The sequence below is a fragment of the Heptranchias perlo genome, unplaced genomic scaffold (genome assembly GCF_035084215.1).
Source record: "Heptranchias perlo isolate sHepPer1 unplaced genomic scaffold, sHepPer1.hap1 HAP1_SCAFFOLD_546, whole genome shotgun sequence".
Classification (NCBI taxonomy): domain Eukaryota; kingdom Metazoa; phylum Chordata; class Chondrichthyes; order Hexanchiformes; family Hexanchidae; genus Heptranchias; species Heptranchias perlo.
The window spans coordinates 132,501-142,500 of record NW_027139566.1 but is presented as its reverse complement, the minus strand read 5'-3'; positions in this window follow the sequence as shown (position 1 = coordinate 142,500).

The following is a 10,000-nucleotide window of genomic DNA, read 5'->3' as shown; positions in this document are numbered from 1 at the left end:
GAAAGCGAGCAGGGTGCCACCGCTCGGGGCCCCGGTTTGTCCGTCCCACCCGGAGGCCCATATCTCCGGAAGGCACAGGCCGATTTCCACCGGGTATGGCTCGTTGTGTGCGGCCGGACCAGGCGCAGCGGACGGTACCGAGCACTCGGAGGTGCGGCGCTGCCCGCCGGAGGTACAGCGAAAGGCTGCAAACCACTTTCCGCCGCCTCCCTCCGCGGGCGTGAGACCGACGGTCGTCGGGTTTGGTTCCGCGGCTCGAGCAGGACGAGGGGCAGCGAACGGTACCGGAACGAACCCGGTCGCACACCGGGAAGTCGAGTGCCGGGTCTCGAAACGGAGCCGGGTCGGCCCAGTTTAAAACGGAGAAGAGAGTGCTGCCCTCTGCGGGTGAAAACCTGGAAGTACGTTGGTTAATGATTTCCAGTTCACCCCGCTTGGTCAGGCCCACTCGGAGGCGGATAACTCCGGAACGCCGAGGCCGATTTCCTCCGGGTATGGCTCGTTGCGTGCGGCAGGAGGCGGCGCAGCGTACGGTACCGAGCACTCGGAGATGCGGTGCTGCCCGCCGGAGTGACAGCGAAAGGCTGCGCACCGCTTTCCGCCTGGTAACTCGGCGTCCGTGAGACCGACCGACTCCGCTTTAGCACCGGAGCTAGAGTGGGGCAAGGGGCACCGAAGGGTACCGGAACGATCACGTTCGCATACCGGGAAGTCGAGTGCCGGGCCGCTGAAAGCGAGCAGGGTGCCACCGCTCGGGGCCCCGGTTTGTCCGTCCCACCCGGAGGCCCATATCTCCGGAAGGCACAGGCCGATTTCCTCCGGGTATGGCTCGTTGTGTGCGGCCGGACCAGGCGCAGCGGACGGTACCGAGCACTGGGAGGTGCGATGCTGCCCGCCGGAGTGACAGCGAAAGGCTGCGCACCGCTTTCCGCCTGCTAACTCGGCGTCCGTGAGACCGACCGACTCCGCTTTACCGCCGGAGCTAGAGTGGGGCAAGGGGCACGGTTGAGTACCGGAAGGATGACGTTCGCACACCGGGAAGTCGAGTGCCGGGCCGCTGAAAGCGAGCTCGGGGCCCCGGTTTGTCCGTCCCACCCGGAGGCCCATATCTCCGGAAGGCACAGGCCGATTTCCACCGGGTATGGCTCGTTGTGTGCGGCCGGACCAGGCGCAGCGGACGGTACCGAGCACTCGGAGGTCGGACGCTGCCCGCCGGAGGTACAGCGAAAGGCTGCAAACCACTTTCCGCCGCCTCCCTCCGCGGGCGTGAGACCGACGGTCGTCGGGTTTGCTTCCGCGGCTAGAGCAGGACGAGGGGCAGCGAACGGTACCGGAACGAACCCGGTCGCACACCGGGAAGTCGAGTGCCGGGTCTCGAAACGGAGCCGGGTCGGCCCAGTTTAAAACGGAGAAGAGAGTGCTGCCCTCTGCGGGTGAAAACCTGGAAGTACGTTGGTTAATGATTTCCAGTTCACCCCGCTTGGTCAGGCCCACTCGGAGGCGGATAACTCCGGAACGCCGAGGCCGATTTCCTGCGGGTATGGCTCGTTGCGTGCGGCAGGAGGCGGCGCAGCGTACGGTACCGAGCACTCGGAGGTGCGGTGCTGCCCGCCGGAGTGACAGCGAAAGGCTGCGCACCGCTTTCCGCCTGCTAACTCGGCGTCCGTGAGACCGACCGACTCCGCTTTAGCACCGGAGCTGGAGTGGGGCAAGGGGCACCGAAGGGTACCGGAACGATGACGTTCGCACACCGGGAAGTCGAGTGCCGGGCCGCCGAAAGCGAGCAGGGTGCCACCGCTCGGGGCCCCGGTTTGTCCGTCCCACCCGGAGGCCCATGTCTCCGGAAGGCACAGGCCGATTTCCACCAGGTATGGCTCGTTGTGTGCGGCCGGACCAGGCGCAGCGGACGGTACCGAGCACTCGGAGGTCGGGCGCTGCCCGCCGGAGGTACAGCGAAAGGCTGCAAACCACTTTCCGCCGCCTCCCTCCGCGGGCGTGAGACCGACGGTCGTCGGGTTTGTTTCCGCGGCTAGAGCAGGACGAGGGGCAGCGAACGGTACCGGAAGGAACCCGGTCGCACACCGGGAAGTCGACTAGCGGGCCGCCGAAAGCGAGCACGGGGCCCCGGTTTGTCCGTCCCACCCGGAGGCCCATATCTCTGGAAGGCACAGGCCGATTTCCACCGGGTATGGCTCGTTGTGTGCGGCAGGACCAGGCGCAGCGGACGGTACCGAGCACTCGGAGGTCGGGCGCTGCCCGCCGGAGGTACAGCGAAAGGCTGCAAACCACTTTCCGCCACCTCCCTCCGCGGGCGTGAGACCGACGGTCGTCGGGTTTGTCTCCGCGGCTAGAGCAGGACGAGGGGCAGCGAACGGTACCGGAACGAACCCGGTCGCACACCGGGAAGTCGACCAGCGGGCCGCCGAAAGCGTGCTCGGGTCCCCGGTTTGTCTGTCCCACCCGGAGGCTGATATCTGAGGAAGTCCGAGGCCGATTTCCTCCGGCTAACTCGGCGGGCAATGTGTCCCCCCCCCACCATCTTCGGCTGATTACCGTGGCTGGACCGGATCAAGGAGCAACGGAACCGTGCCAGAACGACGTCGGTCGGACGGCGTGAACTGATAGTGCCGAGGCCGGAAACCGAGCCGGAAATGTGCACCGATTTATTGGTCCCACTCGCAGGCCCATATCTCCGGAAGGCCGAGGCCGATTTCCTCCGGGTATGGTTCGCTGCGTGCAGCCGGAAGGGGAGCAGCGGACGGCACTGAGCAGCCGGAGGTGCGGCGCTGCCCGCCGGAGCTGCAAGCGAAAGGCTGCGCACCGCTTTCCGCTGGTTAACTCGGCAGGCCGTCAGGCCGACCGACTCCGCTTCAGCACGGGAGCTAGAGTCGGGCAAGGGGCACCGAAGGGTACCGGAAGGATCACGTTCGGACACCGGGAAGTCGAGTGCCGGGCCGCCGAAAGCGAGCTCGGGGCCCCGGTTTGTCCGTCCCACCCGGAGGCCCATATCTCGAGAAGGCACAGGCCGATTTCCTCCGGGTTTGGCTCGCTGCGTGCGGCCGGACGAGGTGCAGCGAACGGTACCGAGCACTCGGAGGTGCGGCGCTGCCCGCCGGAGGTACAGCGAAAGGCTGCAAACCGCTTTCCGCCTCCTCTCCCCTCGGGCGTGAGACCGACGGTCGTCTGGTTTGCTTCCGCGGCAAGAGCAGGACGAGGGGCACCGAGCGGTACCAGAACGAACCCGGTCGCACACCGGGATGTGGAGTGCCCGGCCCAAACCCGCTACCCCCCCCCCCCCCCCCCCCACCCGAAAGCGAGCCCCGGTTTGTGGATTAAAAGTGAAGCGGCAAAGATTTGTAAAACAGCGTGAAATGATGAACCAGAAGCCCAAAGTAATGGTGGGAATAAAAGTTCCGAAATGTGAAATGGTGAACCAGAAGTTGTGTGAACTGTTTAACCCAAAGTGGCAAAAATGGATTAAAAGGGGTGAAATGATCGACCGCAAAGCAGGGCAAGCATTAAACAAAAGCAGCAGCATTTTTTAAAAAGGGACAAATGGTTTACCAGAATCCCAAAAGAATGCTCAGAGACTTAAGTCCCAAAGGGGCAAATGGTTAACCAGAAGCTGGGTGAACTGCTTAACCCAAAGTGGGAAAAAGGATAAAAAAGGGGTGAACTGATCAACCAGAAGTCGACAACAATGTGCGGCGATTAAGTCTGAAAGAGGGAAAGGTTGACCGGAAAGCAGGGAAATGATTAAACAAAAGCAGAAAAATTCAGTAAAAAGGGGCAAGTGGTGAACCAGAAGTTGGGTGAACTGCTTAACCAAAAGTGGGAAAGAGGATTAAAAGGGGAGAAATGTTGAACCAGATGTCGAAAACAATGCGCGGCGATGAAGTCTGAAAGAGGAAAAGGTTGACCGCAAAGCAGGGAAAGGATTAAACAGAAGCAGCAATATCTTTTAAAAAGGGACAAATGGTGAACCAGAATCCCAAAAGAATGCTCAGAGACTTAAGTCCCAAAGGGGCAAATGGTTAACCAGAAGCTGGGTGAACTGTTTAACCAAAAGTGGGAAAAAGGATTAAAATGTTGTGAAATGATTAACCAGAAGGCGAAAGCAAAGTGCGGCGGCGAAGTCCTAAAGGGGAAAAGGTTGACCATAAAGCAGGGAAATGATTAAACAAAAGCGGAAAAATTCAGTAAGAAGGGGCAAATGGTTAACCAGAAGTTGGGTGAACTGCTTAACCAAAAGTGGGAAAAAGGATTAAAAGGGGAGAAATGTTTAACCAGATGTCGAAAACAATGCGCGGCGATGAAGTCTGAAAGAGGAATAGGTCGACCGCAAAGCAGGGAAATGATTAAACAAAAGCAGAAAAATTCAGTAAAAAGGGGCAAATGGTGAACCAGAAGCTGGGTGAACTGCTTAACCAAAAGTGGGAAAAAGGATTAAAAGGGGAGAAATGTTGAACCAGATGTCGAAAACAAGGTGCGGCGATGAAGTCTGAAAGAGGAATAGGTCGACCGCAAAGCAGGGAAAGGTTTAATCAAAAGCAGCAATATCTTTTAAAAAGGGACAAATGGTGAACCAGAATCACAAAAGAATGCTCAGAGACTTAAGTCCCAAAGGGGAAATGGTTAACCAGTAGCTGGGTGAACTGTCCAACCCAAAGTGGGAAAAAGGATTAAAAGGGGTGAAATGATTAACCAGGAGGCTAAAGCAATGTGCCGCGGTGAAGTCCTAAAGGGGAAAAGGTTGACCAGAAAGCAGGGAAAGCATTAAACAAAAGCGGCAACATTTTTTAAAAAGTGGCAAATGGTTAACCAGAATCCCAAAAGAATGCTCAGAGACTTAAGTCCCAAAGGGGAAATGGTGAACCAGAAGCTGGGTGAACTGGTGAACCAAAAGTGGGAAAAAGGATTAAAAGGGGAGAAATGTTTAACCAGAAGGCAAAAGCAAAGTGCGGCGGCGAAGTCCAAAAGGGGAAAAGGTTGACAAGAAAGCAGGGAAATGATTAAACCAAAGCGGAAAAATTCAGTAAAATGGGGCAAATGGTTAACCAGAAGCTGGGTGAAATGGTTAACCAAAAGTGGCAAAAAAAGATTTAAAGGGGAAAAATGATTAACCAGAAGTCGACAACAATGCGCGGCGATGAAGTCTGAAAGGGGAAAAGGTTGACCACATAGCAGGGAAACGATTAAACAAAAGCGGCAACATTTTTTAAAAAGTGGCAAATGATTAACCAGAATCCCAAAAGAATGCTCAGAGACTAAGTCCCAAAGGGGAAATGGTTAACCAGAAGCTGGGGGAAATGGTTAACCAAAAGTTGCAAAAATGATTAAAAGGGGTGAAATGATGAACCAGGAGGCTAAAGCAATGTGCCGCGGTGAAGTCTGAAAGAGGCAAAGGTTGACCAGAAAGCATTAAACAAAAGTGGCAACATTTTTTAAAAATTGGCAAATGATTAACCAGAATCCCAAAAGAATGCTCAGAGACCAAGTCCCAAAGGGGAAATGGTTAACCAGAAGCTGGGGGAAATGGTTAACCAAAAGTTGCAAAAATGATTAAAAGGGGTGAAATGATTAACCAGGAGGCTGAAGCAATGTGCCGCGGTGAAGTCCTAAAGGGGAAAAGGTTGACCACAAAGCAGGGAAAGCATTAAACAAAAGCGGCAACATTTTTAAAAAAGTGGCAAATGATTAACCAGAATCCCAAAAGAATGCTCAGAGACTAAGTCCCAAAGGGGAAATGGTTAACCAGAAGCTGGGTGAAATGGTTAACCAAAAGTTGCAAAAATGATTAAAAGGGGTGAAATGATTAACCAGGAGGCTAAAGCAATGTGCCGCGGTGAAGTCTGAAAGAGGGAAAGGTTGACCAGAAAGCATTAAACAAAAGTGGCAACATTTTAAAAAAATTGGCAAATGATTAACCAGAATCCCAAAAGAATGCTCAGAGACTAAGTCCCAAAGGGGAAATGGTTAACCAGAAGCTGGGGGAAATGGTTAACCAAAAGTTGCAAAAATGATTAAAAGGGGTGAAATGATTAACCAGGAGGCTGAAGCAATGTGCCGCGGTGAAGTCCTAAAGGGGAAAAGTTTGACCACAAAGCAGGGAAAGCATTAAACAAAAGCGGCAACATTTTAAAAAAAGTGGCAAATGATTAACCAGAATCCCAAAAGAATGCTCAGAGACTAAGTCCCAAAGGGGAAATGGTTAACCAGAAGCTGGGGGAAATGGTTAACCAAAAGTTGCAAAAATGATTAAAAGGGGTGAAATGATTAACCAGGAGGCTGAAGCAATGTGCCGCGGTGAAGTCTGAAAGAGGGAAAGGTTGACCAGAAAGCATTAAACAAAAGCGGCAACATTTTTTAAAAATTGGCAAATGATTAACCAGAATCCCAAAAGAATGCTCAGAGACTAAGTCCCAAAGGGGAAATGGTTAACCAGAAGCTGGGGGAAATGGTTAACCAAAAGTTGCAAAAATGATTAAAAGGGGTGAAATGATTAACCAGGAGGCTAAAGCAATGTGCCGCGGTGAAGTCTGAAAGAGGGAAAGGTTGACCAGAAAGCATTAAACAAAAGTGGCAACATTTTTTTAAAATTGGCAAATGATTAACCAGAATCCCAAAAGAATGCTCAGAGACTAAGTCCCAAAGGGGAAATGGTTAACCAGAAGCTGGGGGAAATGGTTAACCAAAAGTTGCAAAAATGATTAAAAGGGGTGAAATGATTAACCAGGAGGCTGAAGCAATGTGCCGCGGTGAAGTCCTAAAGGGGAAAAGGTTGACCACAAAGCAGGGAAAGCATTAAACAAAAGCGGCAACATTTTTAAAAAAGTGGCAAATGATTAACCAGAATCCCAAAAGAATGCTCAGAGACTAAGTCCCAAAGGGGAAATGGTTAACCAGAAGCTGGGGGAAATGGTTAACCAAAAGTTGCAAAAATGATTAAAAGGGGTGAAATGATTAACCAGGAGGCTGAAGCAATGTGCCGCGGTGAAGTCCTAAAGGGGAAAAGGTTGACCACAAAGCAGGGAAAGCATTAAACAAAAGCCGCAACATTTTTAAAAAAGTGGCAAATGATTAACCAGAATCCCAAAAGAATGCTCAGAGACCAAGTCCCAAAGGGGAAATGGTTAACCAGAAGCTGGGGGAAATGGTTAACCAAAAGTGGCAAAAAATGATTAAAAGGGGTGAAATGATTAACCAGAAGTCGAAAATAATGTGCGGCGGTGAAGTCTGAAAGAGGGAAAGGTTGACCAGAAAGCAGGGAAAGCATTAAACAAAAGCGGCAACATTTTTAAAAAAGTGGCAAATGATTAACCAGAATCCCAAAAGAATGCTCAGAGACTGAGTCCCAAAGGGGAAATGGTTAACCAGAAGCTGGGGGAAATGGTTAACCAAAAGTTGCAAAAATGATTAAAAGGGGTGAAATGATTAACCAGGAGGCTAAAGCAATGTGCCGCGGTGAAGTCTGAAAGAGGGAAAGGTTGACCAGAAAGCATTAAACAAAAGCGGCAACATTTTTAAAAAATTGGCAAATGATTAACCAGAATCCCAAAAGAATGCTCAGAGACTAAGTCCCAAAGGGGAAATGGTTAACCAGAAGCTGGGGGAAATGGTTAACCAAAAGTTGCAAAAATGATTAAAAGGGGTGAAATGATTAACCAGGAGGCTGAAGCAATGTGCCGCGGTGAAGTCTGAAAGAGGGAAAGGTTGACCAGAAAGCATTAAACAAAAGCGGCAACATTTTTTAAAAATTGGCAAATGATTAACCAGAATCCCAAAAGAATGCTCAGAGACTAAGTCCCAAAGGGGAAATGGTTAACCAGAAGCAGGGTGAACTGCTTAACCCAAAGTGGGAAAAAGGATTAAAAGGGGTGAAATGATTAACCAGGAGGCTAAAGCAATGTGCCGCGGTGAAGTCTGAAAGAGGGAAAGGTTGACCAGAAAGCATTAAACAAAAGTGGCAACATTTTTTAAAAATTGGCAAATGATTAACCAGAATCCCAAAAGAATGCTCAGAGACTAAGTCCCAAAGGGGAAATGGTTAACCAGAAGCTGGGGGAAATGGTTAACCAAAAGTTGCAAAAATGATTAAAAGGGGTGAAATGATTAACCAGGAGGCTGAAGCAATGTGCCGCGGTGAAGTCTGAAAGAGGGAAAGGTTGACCAGAAAGCATTAAACAAAAGCGGCAACATTTTAAAAAAATTGGCAAATGGTTAACCAGAATCCCAAAAGAATGCTCAGAGACTAAGTCCCAAAGGGGAAATGGTTAACCAGAAGCTGGGGGAAATGGTTAACCAAAAGTTGCAAAAATGATTAAAAGGGGTGAAATGATCAACCAGAAGTCGAAAATTATGTGCGGCGATGAAGTCCTAAGGGGGAAAAGTTACCCAGAAGGCAGGGAAAGTATCAAACGAAAGCAGCCAAAAAATTATTAAAAGAGGGGAACTGATGAACCAAAAGATGAGAAACGGCCCGCAGAGACTAAGTCCAAAACGGGAACTGGTGAACCGGAAATGATTAACCAAAAACTAAGTCCGAAGAGGGAACTGGTAAACCAGAACTGAGTAACCCGATTTTTAAAATTAATTATAAATGGGGAAACGATTGAGCAAAAGGCGGAAATTAAGTCACAGGGACCAGGTCCGAAAGGGCAAGAGGTTACCCCGTAGGGGGCATTCGTCAACTCAATCTGAAAACTTTGGAGGCAAATCTGACCAAAATGCGGAAATCGGACCACACCGCGAGGGGCGCCATTCGACGGGGCAGGGTTAGACGCGTCGAACGGTACCTGAAGGTCCCGGCTGCGACACGTGAGTCCGGAGATATGGCCAGTCAAAGTCTGATGGGAGGTACCGAAGCCGAAAAATCGAAACGCGTTTGCGGCGATTCGGTGTCAGAGAGTCGGTCACGAATTCAAATTCGTCCCGCTGATTCGCCAATTGCCAGCCGGTTCCGGGGGGATTGGCGGGGTACCTGCAGGATAGTAAGAGGTGGCATGTCGAGACTTAGCCTGTTTACCAGACTTGTGTCTAGCGCCTCCAGGTCTGCAGAGACCGACCCGGGCTGCCGCCCAACCGACTTTTAAGCCTTTTGGGAGTGGGAATTTTTCCCATTTTTCCCCATTTTTCGGGTTTTTTGGTCGGGCTTGAAAACGGCGGCCCCGAGGCCTCCCGGGGCTGGCGGGCTTCGGCTCCCTTGCGAGAGGGTCCGAATTCCACCCGTTTAAGCCCAGAAAGGAGTTCGGAAGTCAGTCGGTCGAGGGAACCCCTTCGGAAGTCCGACGGGGATGGATTCGGCCGGCGTTTCGGATCTCCGGTCAGAGGATTCCCCCCCTGGGCGGGGGGGTGCGAGTAGCTGCCGGCAAACGGTCCCTTGCACTTGTGGCACAAAAAGTCCGAGCACAGGTTAATGAGTTGGCCGCGGAAGCCCCTATGCCGAAATGAGAAAGCCCCCGTTGCGGGGATTTAGTGACGCATCTGCGGCCGGAGGTGGGAGGCCGTCCTGCCGAATTGACACTTGTCATTCGGGCACCTAGGGATTGGTCGGGTACCCGGAGATTTTCGAGAACACGATTTTCAGAGCTTTCTCTGACAGCCCAGGTGCACTTTAAGAGTGCCTGAAAAAGTGACACTTGGCAGAAGGCTCTCAATTTCAAAGCGGAGACCTTTACAAGAGCACTCGGAAGTCACCTGTCAGCATTTAAAGCTACATCAGGCGGCAATTTTCGAACTCTTTGTCAGTCTGAAATCGTGTTGAGCCTCGACAGCGTCGGGCTCAGGCAGGAGGAGCTTGCCAGCAGAGAGAGGCTCACCATGGATTGCTGGTGGATGCTTTTCGAAAACATATACACATTATATTATATTATAATAATATAAAGAAAAAAAAGAGTTTCTCAAAATCTCTGTGACACTTTGCAGATTTTTTTGAAAGCCAATAAAGAGAACTCTTTAACTTGAAAGTCACCTGTGCCGGCATAGCGATGACTTTTAAAAC